Source organism: Equus asinus, chromosome 2 (genome assembly GCF_041296235.1).
Source record: "Equus asinus isolate D_3611 breed Donkey chromosome 2, EquAss-T2T_v2, whole genome shotgun sequence".
Classification (NCBI taxonomy): domain Eukaryota; kingdom Metazoa; phylum Chordata; class Mammalia; order Perissodactyla; family Equidae; genus Equus; species Equus asinus.
The window spans coordinates 99,121,848-99,144,477 of NC_091791.1; the positions used below are offsets into that span (position 1 = coordinate 99,121,848).

The following is a 22,630-nucleotide window of genomic DNA, read 5'->3' on the forward strand; positions in this document are numbered from 1 at the left end:
ATTTCCACAACACACACACACTACACACATGCATGCACGTGCATTCATTCATTAGATAATATTAACTGAGCGCCTACTATGTGCCAGGCCTTGTTCTAGTCACTGGTGGATACCACCTGTGAACAGAATAGATTAAGTCCCTGCCCACGTGGTGCTGACATTCCACCAGGAGACAGACAGACACAAACAAGCAGATTCATAGTATGTCAGGCAGTCTTTCAGTTGAGGAACCCCTGTTCCTCAGAACAGAAATTGGAGTGACCACATTCTCAATTCTGAAGCAAATGAGAGAGCAAGCCACGTGAATATGGGAGAGAAGAGGTTTTAGGCAGAGCGAAGAACAAGTAGAAAGGCCCTTAGCCAGGAAAGTGCTTGGTGCATTCAAGGAACCCGAACCAGAGCGGAGGGAGTCACAGGAGACAGGGGTGGGAGGTGGAGAATGGAGGGCCACTGCAAGGACTGACTTCAGCTCTCAGATGGAAGGCTAAGGAAGGACTTGGGGTAGAGGAGTGGTATGCTGACTTACATTGTAAAAAGATCTCGTCCCTCTGCCTGTACATTTCAGCTGTCTATCATTAGGTAATAAAATTAGGAAGAATTTGTTTTCTTCTTGAATGTTCCAAAATTTTCTAAACCAAGCATATATTACTTTTTAAATGAAGGAAAAAACAATCTTCCAATCCTTTAAGTCTAAATTCCCCACTCAGTGCAAATTCCACATGGGCCTCAAAGCCCCCTGTACCAGCGCTAGGTCATGCTGTATCTGACACCCCAGCCAGCAAGACCACCAGGTGGCCCCAGAGTTAGCAGTACCCACCTGCAGCAACTAATGTGCATGAAAGTTCCTTTCACTGCCCTCACTTCTCTCCTGCCCTGCAGGAGTGTGTCCCCTTGGACATTCTTGGCCCCAAGTGCCTGTCTGGGTCCCAGTCTTTCTCTCAGTTGACTTAATTAATTCCTGGTAATTAGAGCTACTGTTTGGTGATGAACTGCTAAGAGTCTGACCTCTCCCAGGGGGTGTAAATATTTTAAAAGGGGACTCTAAGTAGAAATGCAAAAGCCTTAGACTCAGAGGAATGGAGCTACAATGGTGGAATGATAGGCGTTGGGGTTCATATTTTGTGGGTAGGTGGCTATCTTCTCCTAAAGAGCACAGGTGCTTAGAGACACAGTGTCAAGGAGAGACAAGTGAAGCAACGAAAGATGATACAACATTGTTGCCACCACCTCCCTCCTCCCAAATGGCCATTCAATCCATTTTGGGTAGCAGAGAATGTTCCCCAAAGGTAAGCCCAGCCATCTCAGAGGGCTGACCTGTGAGAAAGTAACCACCACCCCCAGGAAGAAAAGCCCCCTTAAGACCCTTCTGGTGTGGAAGCAAACTGTTCTCTAATTGCTTTCAGTGGGGGAAGTCCTTGACGGCAAAGTTCATCTCATGTGACTCTTATACTCCACAGAGCACCCAGCTCTGGGTTGGGGCCCAGGTTGGGCCTTTCATAAGCAACCGTAGATTACTGATCAATGATGCCCAGTTGCAAAAAGGCTCCACAGGATTTTACATACAAGTAAACATTCTAATTAAGAATAATAGTAGTATTAATCACACATCTGATATTTGTAAGGGCCTAAAGATTTACAGCCTTAATGAAGTTTCAGACAATAAAGCAGTTTTTACAACCTCAGCCAGTTCAGTTCAGGTCTGGAGAGTCTAACAAGGCAAAGGCAGGGCCCTTGCCCACACAGACCTGAGCCTCAGCTGGGCCAAGCCCCAGAAGAGTCTGAACAGCTGCTCGCTGCCCACCCTGGGCTCCCTTCTCCTCTGAAAATGCCAAAGCTCTGCCTCAGATGTGTTTTCAGGCCCTGGAATAGTCTGAGAAGCCTTCAGTTACAATGGACATCTACTTTTAAGACCTCTCTCTCTCTGGTCTCACTCTGCCCTTTGGCTTGCTAAGGAAAAACTTCAACTTCAGGAACTGAATTGGCAGATAGGAGTAGAATGCTGTAAACTGCAGCAAAGCAGGGGAATAAAAGCAGAGCCAGAGCCCACTCCACTGGCTCACGTTCAGCTCCAGCCTGCCAAGGGCAGTGTGGGTAAAATGGTCCTATGCCCAAGGACTGGATGGATATGAGGAAGAAGTACCCCCCAGCCTCCCCACCAGGATGGGCTGAGCTCTCAGAGGGAGGGAAATTCCAGGAAGGCATATGAGGCTTACACACAGGAACCCCTCTCTTTACAGTCCTGTGACCCCCAGCTTGTAACACCAAGGCCTCTAGAGCATCCCCCACGTTGACGTGCAGGAGACTGAGTCTATGCAAGAAGGCCCAGGGCCTCACCCAAAAGAAGTGATTTCCTTAGAAACACTCCTAAAGAAAACACCCAACAAATGAGGCTACAAGCCAAGTCACACTCTACTCATCAGCTCCTCCCGGATGGGTGCAGCCCTGGCTCTCTCAGGAACATCTCAGTCAGAGGTCCTAGCCTAATTCACCTGTCTGGGAGAGCCATCTCTACAGCACATCTAACAAAGGCATCTTCCCCTCCCTGACCAAGGAGGGGTGGCCGGCTCTTCTATAGGGACATAGTTCTGGGAAGTTTGCACTTTTGCTTGAGGGCATTCAAGGTTTATTTCCAAAATGAAAACAGATTTACCAGTTGTTTGCTTTTGTAAAGATGATATATAAGCCAAAAGAGAATTCAAAGGATAGGGAAAAATATAAAGAAAAAAGTGAAAACCACCCAATCTCACCACTGAGAGGTAAGCAGAGCTTACAGGAAACTGCTCTGCAGAGTGAGCCTGTCCTGAGTTAGACCTGGGGCGTAGGTCTTGCTTCTCAGGATAAGCCTGTGGATTTAGTTTTGCAGAAGACCATGAACGCCACCTCTGGCCTACTCAAAAGTTTTCAGGAGGCTCCGATAATTCTGGAGCTCTCACAAACAGACATGACACAGTCACAGAGACCCCTGTGTGTGCCCCACACACACTGCTTCGAGGCCAGGAGTCAGTGTGTTCCACAGGCAGCCCCCTCTTTCTCACTCCACACTGTGGCAGTCTTTCCACAATGGATCACATAGAAAGACGTCAGCATCCTCGTCATCTTGCAGAGTGTGTTAACGAAAGGAAGGGGGCCACCGTTACCTCTTGACAGAACACCTTCAGAATCTGAAACGGAGAAGGGAAAGGACTTAGCCAAAGTCACACAGTGAACAGAGGACAGCCCAAGAGTGTTGACGGGTTTGACACCAAACTCGAGCGGTGTTCATTAACTTCTCTTTGAGTCATAAAAAGAATCAGACATGTCATTTCAACACACACATACACACTTCCTGCTGTCGAATAAAAGCAAATAGTTGGGTGAAGTGGCACCTGAGCCCCTAAAAACATTTCTAAAACTTAATTAGCTAAAGGGTATCGCACTCCGTGCCCCTAGAGCAGGAAGGGGGAGAACACTGGCGCAGATGCCCACAAATGGAAACAGATACGAATTTGGGGTACATGCAATTGCTCCATTTCAGAGGTCAACACTCAGAACTCTCTCCTATTCAGGATGTTCCTATTTTTGTAGGAAAAGAAAAAATTAAACTTACATGTAGAGACAGAGCTGGAGATAAAGGTCTAATACAAACATGAAATATTAAAATGCTGACAGTAGGTCTAGGTTATAGGATGTATCAGTTAGTTTTATTTCCTTCGTGTACCTATCTGCATTTCCTAAATTTTCTACACGAATATTCTCGTGTAATTATTTTTAGAGTTTTAAAAGAAAAATAATTAATCCACAATCTAGGTTGGTCTATTTGGATTTTATTTTTCACTGTAGAAAAATACAGATTCAGAACTCCACTCTTCTCAGTTTTGCCGAAGCAGAAAGAAGTGCTAAGATGAAGCTCAAATCTCACGAAGATTCCAATCTACTAAGAAAGCTCACCATGCCCAGGCTGAGTAAAGGGCAGGAACTATTACTTTCTTCTCTGTCTCCAAAGTGTAGGGAAGATGAAAATGTTAAACCAATCACCCCTTCAAGTGCAACCAAAACCCCCCCGCCCCCTCCAAGAGTCCACAAACCTCTACTCCCAGAACAATTCCCAATGCATCTGTCCACAAGCACCGCTCAGCCACAAAATTACCTACCCCACATAAAATCCCTACGCCTTCTCCGGTAACCCAACTCTAGGGAAGCCCCTTTTCCAATATTTTATTTCTAAAAAAGTTATTTCTCCTCTTCCTTAAGTTTTACAAACACAGGATCCCACCCAAATGACACAGAATCATTCAATCAATTAAAAATCATTGTTGACTACACTGTATAAAGCTTGGGGAAAGATTATGTTAACAGTAAGGGTTAATTTTCATGGAGCCTGAGAAAGACAAACAGGAATTGAGGAGCAAGAATTTGTCAGTGTGTCCCAGTCCTGGCCAGAAGGGGGGTGGGGGGGGGGGGCGGGGAGCAATGGCCAGAGGACAGAAACATCTGTCACTCCGCTGTTTTGTTTCTCATGGCCAGTTAATACTCTGAGTTTGTGCATCAGTCTCTTCCAAGTTTGGTTAATGAGTCAGTCTCCCTGGACACAACCAGCTGAGTGCCCCAAAAAACTGGATTTCGGGTCTGTGAAACTGAGAGCTAGATGCTGAGGCACAGGGATCTCGTCAGAAAAGCTCCCCCAGGATGGTCTCTGTCTCCACTCTCTAACTGCGGCACCCACAGTGGTGGAATGTGTTTGATGTACTTAACACTCTCTGATAGCTCCCTGTGGCTTATAGAATAAAACCCAAACTGGACCTGCCTTTTGCAGCTCCAACTCAGCTTTCCAGTCTCATCACGGGACAAACCAAGCCTCTCACAGCTCCTCGCTTTCACACGTAGCTCTCTCTACCTAGAACGTCCTTTCCCCAGTCTTACTTGTGTATAAAACTCCTATTCTTCCTCCAAAGCCCAGTACAAAAGTCACCTCCACCCCAAGTCTTCCCCACTTCCCTCGGCATTTAGTTCTTCTCGCTCCCAACAGCTCTCTTAACTACAGGTGCATTACAGAACTCATGAAGTACATTGTAGCTCATCCTTTTAAATATATGACCTCCTCTGGAGACCCTGAGGTTCTGGAGGGAAGGAATTCACTTTATATCCATAAGTCCTAGCACAGCGTCGAGAATGAAATGGGAAATCAATGTCGAATGATTGATCACACGAAACATTGGCATTAAGTCGTTTAGAGGAAAACGGAGGGTGAAAGAGTCCCACAAAATTCAAGACTTAAATTACCTATATATTTATTCTCATCCAAAATGACCACAGTATGGCTGAGAGACAGCACGGATATTTAAAAATTTTACGTACTAACAGCAACTAACATCGGAGCTCAGTGCTACAAATGTTTACATGGCTTAGTTAATTTGATCCGCACAAAAACCGTTTTATCTGTATTTATCAAACCCTGTGAGGCAGATAATTTTATCTGCATTTAAGCTGGGAAAAGCTTGAGGTTTTTCCAGACAGGAAACTGAGGCACAAGAGGTTAAATAACTCAAAACCATTACGTTAGCAAGTGGCAGAAGCAAGATGCAAACTCCAGGAGTCTGGCTGCAGAGCCAGTGGGCTCTGGAATTAGGAAGACCCAGGTCTGAATACCGATTATGACACAAATGTAGCTTTGGGTTAAGTCCCCTGTCCCCTCTGGGCTTGCATCTGCAAAGGGCAAGACATCCCTTTCTCTTCGCATGCAGAGAGGATTAAGTTAAATATGATAATATTTGCAGAAGTCTCTAAAACTGATTCTCGCACCTAGCAGGCACTCAATAATGCAAATTCATTTTCCTTTCCCTTCCTAAAAGCGGGGCAAAACAGACCCTTGGAGCAAAAGGATCTCCCCCAGATGGCTTGAGGCTTTCCAGGCAGATCAGGTATGTAGTTAGGCCTCTCCACACAGAAAGCCTTGCCTCACCTGCTTACCTCAAAGACCGGTCCCCAAACAGAGGCCAGAGATCTTTTAAAACGTAAATGTCATCATGTCACTGGCTTAAAACCCTTGAAAGCTTCCTAATTACAATCCAAACTAAGGGGGAAAGGCATTCTGTCCCCAAGGCCTCCCGTGACCTGACCCACCTCTCCACAGACTTATCTCCCTTCTCCCTTTCCCCCTCCAGCCACACGGGCCTCCTTTCACTTCCTCCAACTTGCCAAGCTCTGCGCTGCTCCACACATGGTTAACTCTTAACCCTCCTTCGGGTCTCGTCACTTCCTCCGGGAAGCCTTCCCTGTGCCCCCAACCCAAATCAAGTCCCATTACTCTCTCTCACCACGCTCTTCATCTTTCTTTCCTTGCACTCATCACAGCTCAAAATGATTTGTTTACCACTTCCTTCAAAGTTTTACTCAAGAGACACCTTCTTAGGAGGCCTTCCAGGCCACTGGAATGTAAATTCATCCCCCACCTGATATCTCATATTCTCCTTCCCTATTTTCTTTTTCTCCTTGGCATTTAGCACTTTTCAACAGACTATAGTTTGTATTATATATTTTATTTTATTGTTCCCCCCCCCACTAGAATGAAAGCTCCAAAATGGCAGTTACTTTTGCTTGCTTTCTTCACAGCATCTAAAATAATGCCTGGCACATATTTGTTGCTGAATGAAATTTCAAGATTAGTTGTTTATTATTGGGCTTTCCCACTAGGCTATGAGCTCAAGCTGAAACATGACTTTCTGGTTTACCACTCTCCTCCCAACACCGAGTGCAGGACCTGGTGCATAATAAGTGCTCAATAAAAATGTACTGGGCGGATCAAAGCCGTAACCAGTGGAAAAATTGGAAAACGGTCACAATATGTGTGTTGGCACCATGCTTGCTCCTCTCCTTCACTGTGTAAGGTGCCTGTGAGTTTGAGGAAACAGATCCCTAACATCCCACCAAGCACCCACCGGGCCAGGATCTGCGTGTCCACATCCTGTATGCTCAGTCACACTGTACACATCAACAGATGGGTCCTACAGTCCCTACAGGGACACGGAGCTGAAGGTGACAGGGCTAATCCCAGGCCAAAGACCACCTTATCCAAGTCCCATTCTCCTACAGCCACTCCTAGTCTAGGCTACTCCCGGGTGCCAGACATGCTTCCCTTGATGGGGGAAGGGGGGCCTGTGGATTTATTCCAGTCCAGGACTTTTCATGCCACCTCTGGCCTACCCCAAAAAACAATAGTTAAAAATCCCCCGAGCAGCTCCAATGAACCGGGGTGGGGGTTGGGGGTGGGGGGGTTCTCAGGAGCAGGCAGACCTCAGGTCGCACGGACCCCTCCCCCTCACCCACGCTGAGCCAAGGCCAGGAGGCCATCTGTCCAGCAGACGTTCCCCTGTCCTCCCTCGGGTCACATTGAGCCTTCCCCCCAGGTTGGCAGGAAGAGCCGCTGCAGAGAGGCAGTTCCCCCTCGGATCAACAGGCCGGGTCGCCCCCCGAAGACCCCCAACTCTGGGGCAGGGATACCTGTCTGCCCCCGGAGAACCCTCCCGCGAGGTCACAACTCGGGCGGAGGTGGGGGAGGCGCCGAGGGGCGCCGCGAAGGGCCGGGCCCCGAAGTGTCCGCCCCCGGCTGCGCGGCTCCCGGCCGCGGCGGGCACGGGTGGCTGACAGGCGTCCCGGCGGCCGAGGCGGCACCGTTATGCGCGCCGGGCCGGGCCGGGCCGGGCCGGGGGGCCGCGGCGGAGGGGGGCGCGCGCCGGGCGGCGGGGGCGGCGGCAGGGGCCGGCGGCGCGCGCCGGGGGCGGGGTGGGGTGGCGGCCCGGGCCCGCCAGGCGGCGGTCGGGGAAGTGGCTGCCGCCCCGGGCGCGGAGGGGGCCGCCCGGCTGCAGGGCCCGGCCGGGGCGCGGGCACGGGCGCGGCGCCGGCTCGCGGGCCCGCTCGGCCCGGGGCGGCCTCGGCGGCGGCCCGGCCCGCGAGGGGCGCTTACCTGGCGGCGGCGGCGGCGGCAGGCCCCGGGCTCGGCCGCGCGCGTCCCCAGCGCCGGCTGCGGGAGCCACAACATGGCGACGGCGGTGGCGGGCGGGGCTGCGGCTCCGGGGGCGGAGCGGGGGCGGGAGCCGGGCTGGCGGCGGGACCTGGCTGGGGCCGCGGCGGGCGGCGGCGGGGGGGCGGGCGGAAGGCGACTCGGACCTGGGCGCCGGCCCAGGGCGAGCGGCCGCGGGGCTGCCCCGGCTCGGCCCGGCCTCCCGCCCGGGGTGCGCGGCGCGGCGCGGCCCCGACGGCGGCGCGCGCAGGGTGGACCCCGTCCCCGCCGCCCGCTGCCCCGCGGCCGCTCCCTGCGACCCAGGCCGCGGGCCCCCGGGCGCCCGGCGCGGAGGGCGCTGGGCGGGGACGCGCTCTGCCCGAGGTCGTGGGTCCGGCGCTTAGTAGGTGCGCCCCGAACGCTTGGTGTTGCTGGGTGCGGGGACGGGCACTCTGACGGGTAGCCCCTGGGGTGACCGTGAGCCCCGCGGAGGACCGAGTTGCAGCACTGGCTTCGGGTGCCTCCCCGGGGGCACTGGGAACTCGGGGCCGTTGAGGAAGCTCTGACTGCGCGGTGAGAACTCGCAGAGGCGGGGGCGGAGGCGGGGCGGGGGGCGGCGGGGCCTGCCGAGAAGCCAGCGTACCTGGAGACAGGCGGCAGTAGGGGGCAGCCGGGTCGGGCGGAGGAGCACGGAGAGGAGGCCCTAGTGGCTGGCCGTGGAGAACCAGGAAAGAGATGCCAATTTGCAAGAGGGGTGGAACTCAGTCTCAGCCAGGGCCTGCTGTGTGCCAGGCACCAAGCTGAGTTGAGTGCTTGGGTGAGGAGTGTGTGGTGGGGAAGCAGTGACGGCTGTAAAGGGTGATGGTTCTTTCCAGAAGTTTGGCAGTGAGAGGGAGAGAAAAGTAGGCCTGTAGCTCAAGGGGGAGTAAGATTAAAGGAGGGAGGTGATTTTTTTTTCTTTCATACTGAACCCTGCCTGTTTCCATGGATCAGCTGCCTGGATGACCCCCCTCCCCCCGTACCCCCCCCTCCGCCAAAGTCATCCATAGACCTGCTGGGTCACTGTCCTTTAAAACTTGAGTGGCTCAAACCCCCATTCCACTTAAAGTGGAAAACCCAGCATACCTGCCAGTATTTCCAAACATTCATGGGGGAACTTAGATTTCTCCTAATTATCACTAGCCCCAATTTCCTATTTCCAAAAAATATTCTATTGTGCTTTTAGGAAATTGTCACTGTGCACTGGACACCACCCCATTTATGCTCTTCCAAAATACAGCACCGTTTGTGGAAACAAGCAAAATGTCCAATGTTATATGATTATTAAATAAATTATAGTTCGTTTATAAGCATTAAAAATCGTGTTGAAGAGAAAGATTAAGGACATGAGAAATACTTGTAGTTAAAAAGCACATAAGATGATATAATACCAGATTATAATATATAAATATGTGTCACATAGGTAAAAAATGGGATTTTTATTTTCTTCCGTGACTTCTGTATTTTCTTATTTTTACAGTATATTAATATGTCCCTCGAGATCAGGAAAAATGACATTTTAAAGTAAATTTTTAAAGTACTTTTAAGAAAGGTGTTTTTTAAAACATTTGTGGAGTTCAAAAGAAAGATATATTAGGAACCAGGAAAGAAAATTGCAAATGAATGTTTGAAGGATGGATGGGACTTTGGCAAGCAGAGATGGGTTAACTAAGGAGGCTGCCCTAGGGAGAAGGAACAGTGCAATCAAGGACACAGAATGAGACGGAGTGTGCGGGGAACAGCAAGAGGCCAGTTTGGTTGGAGCACAGGATTTGGTGGGAGGAGAGGAGGCATATCAGTGTGGAAAGGAAGGGAGGGCTGTGGTCCTGAGTGCCAGGCTGAACTCTGTAATTTGTCTGTTGGGAAGAACCACTGGGGCTTAAACTGTGCAGGTGATAAATTTTAAAGGAAATTTTCCTGTAACCTCTTGCTTCATAAAGTTCTAGATCTCAGCCCTTCCATCTTAATAATCTGTGGACATTTGATTGACTCAGAGGAATGAAGTGGGGGCAACAGTTTTTGCATTCCAGCTGTTTACATAATGAGAATTGGCTCTTGCTTCTCTGGTTGCTAATTACTACAATTTTTATTCACAGCAGAGTTTCAGAACAAATTAGCAAAGAGCAAAAATGAAAGGAAAAAGAAATGTGCACCTTAAACCGGTGCTTTGCAAACTGTTTTTTTTTTTTTTTTACAACTTTCTACGAGTTTGGCTTTTTTTAGACTCCGTTTGTAAGTGAGATCATACAGTATTTTTCTTTCTCTGACTTATTTCACTTAGCATAATGCCCTCGAGATCCATCCGTGTTGTTGAAAATGGCAGGATTTTCTTCTTTTTTATGGCTGAATAACATGCTTTGGAAACTCTTTTTTTTTTAAAAGATTAGCCCTCAGCTAACATCTGCCATCAATCCTCCACTTTTTGCTGAGGAAGACTGGCCCTGAGCTAACGTCCATGCCCATCTTCCTCTACTTTATACATGGGACGCCTACCACACCATGGCTTGCCAAGTGGTGCCATGTCTCTACCCGGGATCCAAACCAGCAAACCCTGGGCCACTGAAGCGGAACGTGCACACTTAACCGCTGCACCACCGGGCCGGCCCCTGAAAACTTTTTTGACTGTGACCCTCCATAAGAAATATATTCCACATCTCAACCCAGAATGTAAACACACATGCACAGATACATGCACCTCTGAGACAAATGTTTGGTAAAATGCTACCCTTATTTTATGCAATGCTGGCTGATATTTTCAACTTTATTATTCTTTTATTTCTTTTTAAAGACTGATCAGGACCTGCCGCCTTGATTTTATGACCCACTATAGAGTTACAAAATACCTTGAAGGACATTGAAAAGAGGCTAGACTATTCCCGACTGTGTTTGCAGTTCTCATTTGAGTAGCCATCCAGGCTGTGACCTGAAGTTTGCCATGTTTACATGTCCCAGGAATCAACAGAACAGGCAGGACTTTCTCAGGATACAGTGGGGGAGGGGATGGAAGGATTGGCAGGAGTCATGTTTGGGTTCCTCTTCCCTTCTCAGTAAATATTTCCTGATATCAGTATTTCTCAGGAGCCGTACATGTTTTCTTCTTCATCTAGCTTGAGATACAGACTGAACTTCAAACAGGGCTAGACTACCGCCTGCGAACCAGAGACAACTTTTCATTTGAGTGAACAGAATCATGGACTAAAATAAAAGGGACTATATCTTGATTGTGACAGCACATAGGAGACATCCAACACTGTTGGAGTATTCTGGGGACAGTAAGTACCATCCCTTTCTTATAAGTTTGGAGCCAATGAAAATATCAACTTTAGGGGCTGGCCCCATGGCCGAGTGGTTAAGTTCTCACGCTCTGCTGCAGGAGGCCCAGTGTTTCATTGGTTCGAATCCTGGGCGCAGACATGGCACTGCTCATCAAGCCATGCTGAGGCAGCATCCCACATGCCACAACTAGAAGGACCCACAACGAAGAATATACAACTATGTACCAGGGGGTTTTGGGGAGAAAAAGGAAAAAAATAAAATCTTTTAAAAAAAAAATCAACTTTATTACCATTAAAGCTGAACTGAAGAATGTGGCTTGGATGATAACTGATAGGCTTTTCAATATTCCCTGAACTAAAATTATCTCCCCCAAACCTTCAACCTCCCCCTTGCAGAGGCATGGCAACCTTATCCATGTCTGATTAGGGAAAATGACACTCTCTGGGGGCACACAGATCCAAATTCACCAGTTAGGTAAGTTGCTCCTTCTGGAAGAACCAGGACAAATTCTCCCATTCCTGCCCTCCTATAAAAACAAAAAGATTTGGGAATAAGGATTTATCCTTGCCGAAACAAATTGGATTTGATCCACTAGTTGTTCAGCTAATTAGAAAAGTATGCTAAAGCAGTGAGTGACCCCCCGCCCCCAAAAATGGCAAATACACACCTTAACATTTCATTTTCACTTAAAATCTAAGGGACACCCACTTGTCCATCTTTTGATGTGAGACCAAACCTTTTCTTTGAGCAAAAATGCTGATTAGAGTTCTTGAGCTGTCTTTCTTACATAAATCATATCCATGATGTATTTCCTCTGCTTTCCAATTTGTTTCTTTAAAGTTGACTAAGGACTTAAAACTTCTTGCAAAGCAGTATGTGTAGAGGCTCTTTATTTAAAAAAAAAAAAAAAATCCTTTGTAATCGTCTCATCCACATCTAGTTTGACAGTAATTTTCAGCGGGTCTTTAGCTAATATTTCCAAAGCATTCAACTAACATTTCATAGAAGCAGCTCTTCCTTTTCATGCTTGAGTTTCAACAGTTTATGTAATTTTAATTTAATTCATTATACTCTGGCAAACAGCTGTCATAAGCAGGTTTGGGACCAACAGAACAAATTCTTGTTGGGCATCTAACTTAACTGGTAGAAAGAAGTGTGTAGGTAGTCCAGAGATGAACTCACTAGTCCAAAGCATTCTGCAGGCCGGCAGTAGTAGTCAATATGTTTATTTGGAGGGGATAGAAAGCATTGTTTTAAAGGGTACATTAAAAGGAGGGCCATTAATGCTCATAGACTAGTATGACCAACTCTGTGCATATATCTTAATATTCTTTCATCATTTATCCATTTTATAAATGTTTGTTGATATTCAGGACAGTGCCAGGCACTAGGCCATGCCCTGAAGAAGCATAGCTCACAGAAGAGGAAGAAACTGACATATAAACAGGATGAAGAGGCTGGATGGAGAAGAAGGAATTTGGGGAGCATATCCCTTTACCTTCTCTCTATCCTATCCCCTCAAATCACTGTTCCTCCAATCCCATTTAACTAAAAATGGCTTTAAATGGCTAAGGATTGGTATGGCTATCAAAGAATTTCAAATGGTAATACCACTTACTACATTAGCAAAATATATATCTTATGTACTTTCCAATGCTAATGAGATGATGAAAGCCGAGGCAATGTGAATTGGTATAATCCTTTTAAAAAGCAATTTGACAGTACTTCTGGAGAAACTTAATAGAGATGTGACTCCCTTTGACTCATCAATACCACTCCTAGAAACTTTTCCTTAAGAAATAATCCTCCCCAAAACAGAATGGCCACAGGAACAACAATATTTACTATAGCCTTATTTGTGATAGTGAAAGTTTGAAACATATAAGTGATTAAGTAACTTATGGTACGCAACATTGTGTAACTCACCATTGAGTATGCAGACAATGGAGTAAGGTGGAAAACATTTGATTACACATTAAATGAAAAAAGATACAATTTGCTCAACTATATCAAGAACCCCTGAATTTGTATACTTAAAAGGGTGAATTTTGTGAAACGTGCCTCAATTTTTAAAAAAAGATACAATTCTGTATTTTTGCTTTTGTATCAGCCAAGATCAGCAGGAAACAGATGGCCAGCTCAAAATGTGTAACTAAAGACAGTTAATGAGGGGACAGTGTACAAAGATGTGGGCAGGGTTGAGGGAAACAAGCAAGGGAGAGTGAAGCACCCCAGGGTTAGCATCTGTTGAGAAGCCATTATCAACCATAGGCCTGAGGGGGCAAAGAGATGGAGCCCGTGCTCAGTGAGAGCAATAGCTGAAGGACAGGGAGGGCCAACAGGAACTTAGAGGAATACAGCCCTACCTCTCTCTCTTGCCCTCAGATCTCCTGTGGTACCTCCCACTGGCTGAACCCAAGAGGAAGGCTAAGGGCAGGTGAGCCCAAATGACACTGTCCTTGAAGGTCAGCCTCTGGAGAAAGGTGGTGAGTGGATCTGCAGGGACAAAGGCAGAATATCTAGCAGGTATGTGATCATATAAAAATGTGAGAACTAAAAAAAAAAAAGAAAGAAAGAAAGAAAAAAATGTGAGAACTGTGTAAGCCTATGGCCAGAGACCTTAAGGGAACCTAGAAAACCAGAGTTTCTAGAGATAAAAAGTGGAGGGAGGTAGAGAGCAGGTAGGATAGGTCGAGGAGGCAGGAAAGATTGTTAACTCAGGCTGAGACAAGAATAAGAGCCAGAAGTGAGAACACTTTATTGTTTGGTCAAATGCTTAGCTGGAGTCTGAGCTCTGGGAGAGATTAATAGGAGGTACAGAAGCTAAATTAGACTGGAACATTGGAAATTCTTCACCTATTGGCTATTACCCTGTATTTCTCCTTCCTAGCTAAACTTCATGCCTTCAACAAATAATTGTTTGGTACCTATCATACGCTGGGAACTGTTAGGCCCTGGGGATTGAGGAGGGAACAAAGTTAATATCTTGCTCTCCTGGAGTTCACATCCTGCGGCAGGGTCGGGGTCGGGGGAAGGAACAGACAGAAAACAATAGATAAGTAAATATGTCAAGGTGGCAAGCACTGTAAAGAAAAGCACAGGAGAGCGGGGAAATAAAATTCTGCCCATTCTACCTCTTAAAAACTTCTTGATTTAGACCACACGTGCCCCCACACACCAGAGCTCCTGAGTAAATTAGGCCTTCAGACCTCTCACCCGGACCAAGGTCATACTATCCTGATTGATCTTCCTGCCTCCAGCACCCTCCAACCCATCCTCCACCCTACTGTGAGAATCTTCCGGAAACAAATCATGTTTCTTCAAACAAAAATTCTCCAAAGCTCGTTTGCTTATAATGTGGAATAATGTCTAACTTCCATATCGTGGACCTTTTCTTATCTTCTGGGTCGATCACTTGTCTTCCCCTTTCTCATTCTCCTTTTGTGCCAACACGAATTGTCTGTAGTCTGTTGATCGTGCCTCACTGTCTCTCATTTCTGTACCTTTTCCCATGCTGCTCTTTCCACTTGGAATGCCCTCCCAGACCCTACACCTCCTCCCGAATTTGGCAATCCTCTCCTTATTCTTCTACACCCATTAACTGCCACCACTTTGGTCAGCCTTCTGACCTTCCCAGTTATGAGGGGGATCTTCCAGCTCCCTCCTTTGTGTTATCAGCATATCTTCTCAGTACCTCAATGTATTTACCATATGATATCACCTTATTTCTCGGGCCTTGGGTGTACAGGACTGGGTTCAACATAATCCGTGGGTCAGGAGCCTACATTCATTGGTTCATGTGTGGTTCTCTTTTGTTATTTATCATCCACCCTAAAAACTAGAATTGACAACTTACACATATCCCCCCCCAACCCAGTGCTTAATCTTGTGTTTATCACTTTCTTGCTCTTACAAATATTTTTATCTAAACAAATTTTATTAAAAATAAGAAATTAATTTTTAAAATTTCCCTAGCTTTATAAAAATTTAGAGTTAAAAAGTCTTACATTTTTAAAAAAGTTGAGGTTGATGGGCCAGCCCAGTGGTGCAGAAGTTAAGTTTTCACGTTTCACTTTGGCAGCCTGGGGTTCCCTGGTTTGGATCCCAGGTGCAGACCTAGGCACCACTTGTCAAGCCATGCTGTGGCAGGCGTCCCACATATAAAATAAAGGAAGGTAGGCAAGGATGTTAGCTCAGGGCCAGTCTTCCTCAGAAAAAAAGAGGAGGATTGGCAGTGGATGTTAGCTCAGGGCTAATCTTCATTAAAAAAAAAAAATTTTAACAAAATAAAAACTTAAAATTAAAAAAATAAAAAGTTGAGGTTGAATGTGTATATGTGTATTCATTAGTTATACATATTTCCTCTTTAGTTATCTGTTCATATCTTTCCCCATTTTTCTATTCATTATTTATTCTTTTCTCATTAATTTTCAGGATTGCTTTATACGTTGTTTTAATAATCCTTTGCAGGTTTTTTTCTTGGAATTCAAGTACACAGAAAAAATTTTTTAGTAGGCCGGCCCATTGCCTCAGTGGTTAAGTGTGCACATTCCACATTGGTGGCCTGGGGTTCGCCGGTTCAGATCCCAGGTGTGGACATGGCACCACTTGTCAAGCCATGCTGAGGTAGACGTCCCACATATAAAGTAGAGGAGGATGGGCACGGATGTTAGCTCAGGGCCAGTCTTCTTCAGCAAAAAGAGGAGGATTGGTGGCAGCTGTTAGCTCAGGGCTAATCTTCCTCAAAAAAAATTTTTTTTAGTTAAGTGTTTATTTGTATGCATGTGTGTGTGTGTGAACATACATACATATTCCCAAAACACCTATTGTTAACTTTAGTTGTTTTCTTTGTTAAAAGAGTATTATTCCCTATATAATATCCTGGGACTTCTTTTTCGCTTTTCATGTCATGTTGCTAAGATTTGTCTCAGGCTTGTTGCATGCAGCTGAGTTTGTTTATTGTGGCTGCTGTGACTATTCCGAGGTGTGAGTATGCTAATATCACTTTGTCCTTGGCAGCAAAAGCTCTTGGTGCCCTATGTTCTTCCCCTTGGGCCCCCTCTGTTTCAGAGAGGGAGAGTCCTTATGGCTGGACTAATAATAAAATTGACATAAGACCAGGTTAACAGGTGGAAAAAAAGCAATTTAATATGCGCACATGGGTGATCATAGACACGTGATGTTCTCTGAGTGAACAAAGCAGGCAGTTTGTATATCTTTTTGCGTAAAGAAACAATACATTTCTGAAGAAATTACAGGACAAAGAAACTTCAGTTTGGGGTACATAATTAGTGAGGAATTTAAACAGAGTTTAGGCTTGAGGTAGTAAATTAGTAAAAGTGACAAGGTTTGCTTGTGCAGCTTCTCAGCTCTGACTTCCCTGGCTCTGGTGACAAGGATGCAGGGAGAGCATCTTTCACAGGGGAGATTCATTTCTTGCTTTAAGGGGGAACAGAGAGAGGAGAGTCAGAGTGGCCTTTTTGTTTCTCAAGAAACTTTAGTTCAAAATAATCAATGTGCTGTTGTGGGATATTTTGAGGTGGCCTGCCCTGGCCCCCAACATCTGATTTTAGCCAAATATGTGTTGATCATTTTCATGGGAGCTCCCAGTTACTGACAATTCCCAGTGCAAGTGCCAGGCCTGGGGCCTCTCTAGTTTGTTTCAGGACCTTCTAGAAAGCCACAAAAGCCTTCTCAGCCCTTTCCCAGGCACAGCCTGAAAGTAAAGAGAGTTAACCCTCAAGTAGTGGGGCAATAGGATCCAAGAGATAAATGCCCCAGGCTCCCATCCTTCAGGGGGACAATTCTGGGAGGCATTTTGTACATTTCTCAGAGGTCTCCATGGAACCATGCTCCCTACGTTGACTTTTCCTCCTACTCTTCCTCACTATTCCCCTCTCCTTCACCCCTGCTGCCTGAGATCATTTCCCAAATAGGCAACCTGCACCCAAGTCCTCATGCCAGTCTCTGCTTTTAGGGAACTCCAACTAACACACCCAATTTCCTAATAATGAGCATTTGGATTGCTGCAGGTTTTTGCTATTGCAAAAGTGCTACTAAGAATATTCATATAGGGGCCTGACCGGCGGCACAGCAATTAAGTTCACACATGGTTCAGATCCTGGGCGCAGACCTACGTGCCGCTCATCAAGCCATGCTGTGGCAGGCGTCCCACATATAAAGTAGAGGGAGATGGGCACAGATGTTAGCTCAGGGCCAATCTTCCTCAAAAAATAATTGAAAAAAGAATATTCATATAAAAACTACTGGTGCACAAGTGCAAGAATTTCCCTTGTGTATTTATAGAGGAGAAGAATTGCTGTGTCAAAGGCTAAGTGAACTTTCACCTCTACAAGAGAATTCCTAACTGTTTACCAAAGTGGTTTGTACTGATTTACAGTTTCAACAACGTTCTATATGAGATCCTCTGCAACACTTGGTATTGTCGGATTTCTTAATTTTCGTCACTCAAATAGATATGAGATGGGATCTCATTGTGGTCTCAGTTTGTACCTCTTGATGATTAGTGAGGTTGACCACGTCTTCATATTATTTATTGACCACAAATGTTTCATCATCTAGGAAATGTCTATTCATAGCTTTTGCCCATTTTTCTGTCAGTTGATTGTCCTCCTTTCCTCATTAATTTTACTAATTCTGTGACACTTATGGTTTGTCCCTCTTGGAACTCAGGAGCTGAGAATTGAATTAATCACAATCTTCGCCTGATAATCACTTTTTTGCTGGTTAAAAAAGTAATTGTTGTAAAAGAAACATGTAAAGAATACAGACACGTTTGACTTAGAAAGGGAAGGTCTCCTTTACCCCACCTCCAAGTGGGAATAACTCTCACGAATAGTTTGTCATTTCATATTTTGGGGATTTTGTTTTCACGTCTCTGTCTCTAATTAGACTGATAGTTTCTCAAGCGTAAGGGCTGTGTTGCATCCATCTTTGTATTCTCAGCCCCCCCCCCCACCCCCACCATCTGCCTAGGTTAGGTCAGGAATGTAATACATTGTTGCTGAATGCACTGCTAAAAGGTGAGTTAGAAGGAAGTTTTGAAGTTACTAGGAGACTTCAGTTGGAGTGGAACAGAGGATTCAAGCAGTAGAAAAATGGGAGATAGTACTGGTAAAATGTGCTGGGGCTTGATTACTGAAAAGTCTTGGCCGTTGGGCCAAAGCGTCTGATTTTTATCTTGGAGGCTGCCAGCCAGGGAGGCATTCAAGGCTTTTTAGGTGGAGAGAGGTTATTTGTTCTTACATTTTTTAACAATGACAGAATTAAAACAAAACATTGACAATCTAGTTATCTAATGGCTATGTACAGGATGTAAGGGGGAGGAGGTTGGCGAAAATGAAACCGAAGACAGAAAAATGAATGAATCAAGAAGTTATTAACTTTTTCTGGACACGGACTCCTACGAAAAACTCATGAAAACTATACCTTCTTTCAGAAAAATAGACATAAACTCAAGCCCATGCACTTTTTAAGAACCCTTAGGTTCGCGGGTTATGCTCCAAGTGAGAGAATAAGGACCTGAACCGTGGTGACAGTCTGTGTTCATTCATTCAGACACGTTCGTCGTTCTCCTGCCCTATGAAGGCACCGTGCTGAGTGCTCAGAACAGATAGTGTGCAGTTTGGGGCACGGGGTGCAGTATGGCATGGTGGTCAAGAGCATGGACTCTGAGCCCAGTAGTCTGGTTTCAACCCCTGCCAGGTGGCCTTAGCTAATTTAGTCGATCCACGTGCTCTCGGCAGGTGTTTTACGGAGACAGTGCTATCACCTCTCTCATCGTTAAGGGACTACCACATCCCTATAAAGCACCTAGAATTCGTGGCATGCAGGGAATCCTCGGCAGAGCCTGAGGGCAGAACCCAGAGGGGAGAGCAAGAGGAGCAAGCAGAGAGCAGTGCTTGATTTTGAGAACTTTGGCTAAAATGGAGGGGTAGAGAGAAGGCAGTAACTACAGGAGGAAGTGAGGGCAGGGAAGAATTTTTTTTTTTTTTAAGGTGGAAGAGATCCTAAATCCTGACAGGGAGGATGCAGCGGAGTGGGAGAGGCTGAAGACACATCACTGACGGTCTGTTCTTTCCCCTAAAAGTGGCAGGAGGGGAGGGCTCGAGGGCAAAGGTGAAGGGCCCGGCTTTAGCTAGGAAGCCACTTCCGCTTGTGCGCTGGAGGGGAGGAGTCAAGTATGGTGTGGCTGCAGGTGCTGGCTCTGAAGTAACCACAGGCAAGTGAGAAGGAATGTCACCAGTGGGGGAGGGGCGGGGAATGGTGGCTGGCGGGAGGTCTGAGGAGAGGAAGAATTGTGACACACCATTTTAAAGAGGGGATAGGCAGTTACTAGAGGAAGGAGACGAGATTGCCAGGGATTACTCAGGGCCAGTAAATTTGCAGGGATACTGATCTGCCTGGTCGGGTAACTTCTTCTGGTGGTCGTATGAGCTACAGGAGGAGAAAAGCATCAAAAGAAGGGGTGATGAGTGCCGAATGTCACAGCAGTGAAGTCGAGAAGGATAGGGTGGGATAGGGGACTGCTGGATTTGCCAACTGACTGGTCATTACTGAAGTAGTGTCTGGAGGGTCACTATAGGTCAGAGCAGATGACACACAGCAGAGAAGAAAGGAGAGAAAGAACGGTGAGGCAGTAAACCACAGGCAACCCAAGAACACTGCCTATGAAATGAAAGGGAAAAATAAGACATTGACCAGACAGAGTAACTGAGTCAAGTGAGGCAATTATAATATATATAATTTTTTAAATGATATGTATAATTTTTTTTTTAAGCAAAGGTAGCAATTACAGATGCCAGCAGGAAAGGGAAGAATTAGGCCCCCAAAAAAGGCAGCAGGGATATGATGCAAGCATAATATGGTAATAAACAGCTCCTCTGAACCAGGGGTTTTTCATAAAGACTGTGTTATCCCCAATTTACAGAGGAGGAAACTGAGGCTCAAAGAAGTTAAGTCACTTGACCAAAATCACTCTGCTAGAATGTGGCAGAGCCAGGATTTGAACCCAGGTCATGTGACTCTAAAGCACCAATGCTTGTCTACTCCTGTGCCACAGACAAGCAGAAAAGTTGGCTGCTGAGGAGGAGCAGTGCTTCTGTCGGCACCGAGGAAAGGGGGAAAGACATGGAAGAGACGTGTGTGCTTACGATTTGTGTTTATTTAAAATTATTCTCCTTCCCATTCACATATAGAAGCATATGGACTTTTAAAGTTGGCAGGATTGAGAAAGCCTCGCCTTACGCAGAAGAAAATTCAGGCCAGAGAACTGAGCTGACCTTTCTGCGGTGACAGAATTAATTGGACATGGCTAAGAAAGTTACAGCTGAAGACTCGGGACAGTTGTGTGGCCAATCGGTTCACCCAACCCTCCACCCAAACAGTTGTTTCATGGGAGAATTGCTCTTGCTTTAATTCAAAGGAATGGAGGGGAAAACAGTTTGTACATGCCAACAAGTTGTTTGTTACAATTATCAGCTTGAGGCATTTTGCGACGTATTTGTCATCTATCAATATTTTCTGATAGGTGACTTCAGAATATCTGCCTAAAGAACAGATCTCATTTCTCTTTGCCAAACTCCCACATGCAATGAACATGGAGAAAACCAAAACCAAACCATGGGCCATAGGGAACTGTGGAATGTTATGGTCCGGTCACAGGCTACGGCCAGAGACAGAAACTGAGAGCTGTGGCGAGCCAACTGGGACAACAGGACCCATGATCAGGATGCAGGGGCAGACCTTGCGGCCACACCAGAGTCCCAGCCCCAGAGGTCACACCAAGGGCACTGGAGAAAATGTCAGGGCTCAAGAGCATGTAGTAGACCAGGAAAGAACTGAAAAAGCAGATCTGAGCAGAAAGAAGGTAGCCACCTGGCCTAGCAAATTAACCTCCACGGGCCCACAAATGCAATTTTAGGTGATCTAGTAGCCACATTAAGTACAGTGAAAAGAAATGGCTGAAATTTCATATAATTTATTTACCTCAATATATTAAAAGTATTATCGTTTCAACTTGTAATCAAAATGACCATTAGTTTACACTCCTCTCTTCACACTAAGTCTTCAAGATCTCGGGTGCACTTTATCACTGTAACATGTCTTGACTCCGAGTGGCCCTATTGCAAGTGCTGGGTGGCCCATGTGGCTACTGGCTTTAGTGTCCGACAGCACAGGCTTAGAGAAAAACATACTTAACATTTGGGCATTAAACTATTTTATCTGTATTTTTTTTTCTTTCCTTCTCTTTTTTCTTTCTTTCAAAATGTGTTGAATTGGCTAGGGCTGGATTTTGAAGGAAGTGGGAGAAAATGCTCATATTCTGAGAGTCTCTGATTTGAAATTTTAAATGTTTCGGGTACAGCTCTCCCAGTCAATTTTCTTCCTATCCCCAAGAGTTGGCTCTTTTTTTTTTTTTTTTTTTTTTTTAAGGCCCATGGTGCACAGAATCTCGAGGGAAGATAAAAAGGCAGGGGAATGTGGTACAGGTGCTTGTGACCAAACGTTCATTCCTTCTATTCATTTGTTCATTTTTTTCCTCTTAATGACAGGAACTAAACATCAACTCTGGGTCAGGGACTGTGCCCTGGGCTAGCTTTATAGGTATATTCCCTCCCTTGTGAAACCTACAATTTAGCAGAAAAGCCAGACAAACAATTATAATAAAATGTTGTGAGTGTCATGATAGGGGAAGTATGAGGGGCTGTGTGGCTACCTCGGAGAATAATTTAACCCATTTGAGAGATAAGAGAAGGCTTGGGGGTGCAAGAGGGAATGAAGACTGAATAAAGAATGGTTAAGCAAAAGGGAGAAGGGAGGGTTGAAAAATGCTTGAGGCAGAAAGAGCAGCTGAAGCGAAGGCCCAGAAGGCTTTTGTGGAACTGAAAGAAGTTCAGTGTGGTTGGGGCCCCCAGGGTGAGAGGTAAGGCTGGTATCGTGCACTGTTCTCTGGGCAGCCCAGTTAACAGTGGGAGTTGGAAGGCAGGATGTTGACAAATCTGGAATCGGCAGGCCCAGCACAGGAAGTGCTCCACCCCAAAAATATTCCTTCACCGGTTCAAGTTCACTAGTTGCAGATTCAAATGGGTTAACAAGCTGTTTATAAAAGCGAGACTCTCTCGTATAGCAATTATTCTCCTTTCAAAGTACGTCAGGCCTTGAAGCTTTATTTTTGATTCAGAAAATTGAACACGATTGAAGTTCCATGTAATAAAGGACATAGAAAAGAACATATAAAATACAGGAGTGGCACTAAGGAAGGGGTGTTAACTCTGCCCAGGGGAGGCCAGGGGAGGCTTCACACAGCAGATGACACTG

General features: G+C 46.1%; 2 protein-coding genes across 6 annotated transcripts in view; one reads left to right on the top strand and one right to left on the bottom strand.

Annotated features, from left to right (window-relative positions):
• Window positions 1-8,638, bottom strand: part of ZNF592 (zinc finger protein 592) — a 48,876-nt gene extending 40,238 nt beyond the window's left edge. For 2 of the 3 annotated variants that reach the window (XM_070494764.1, XM_044760871.2), the window contains exon 1: window positions 7,940-8,094. The gene's annotated coding sequence lies outside the window, so the exon portion shown is untranslated. Of the gene's footprint in view, window positions 1-7,939; window positions 8,095-8,618 lie in introns of those variants that run through there. The other variant, XM_014842623.3, reaches the window with a different exon arrangement.
• The window catches only part of SEC11A (SEC11 homolog A, signal peptidase complex subunit), a 63,736-nt gene continuing 49,329 nt past the window's right edge, over window positions 8,224-22,630 (top strand). The window contains exons 1-3 of one of the 3 annotated variants that reach the window (XM_044760895.2): window positions 8,224-8,548; window positions 11,122-11,286; window positions 13,676-13,816. The gene's annotated coding sequence lies outside the window, so the exon portion shown is untranslated. The remainder of the gene's footprint in view (window positions 8,549-11,121; window positions 11,287-13,675; window positions 13,817-22,630) is intronic. The other 2 variants (XM_044760904.2, XM_044760916.2) reach the window with 2 other exon arrangements.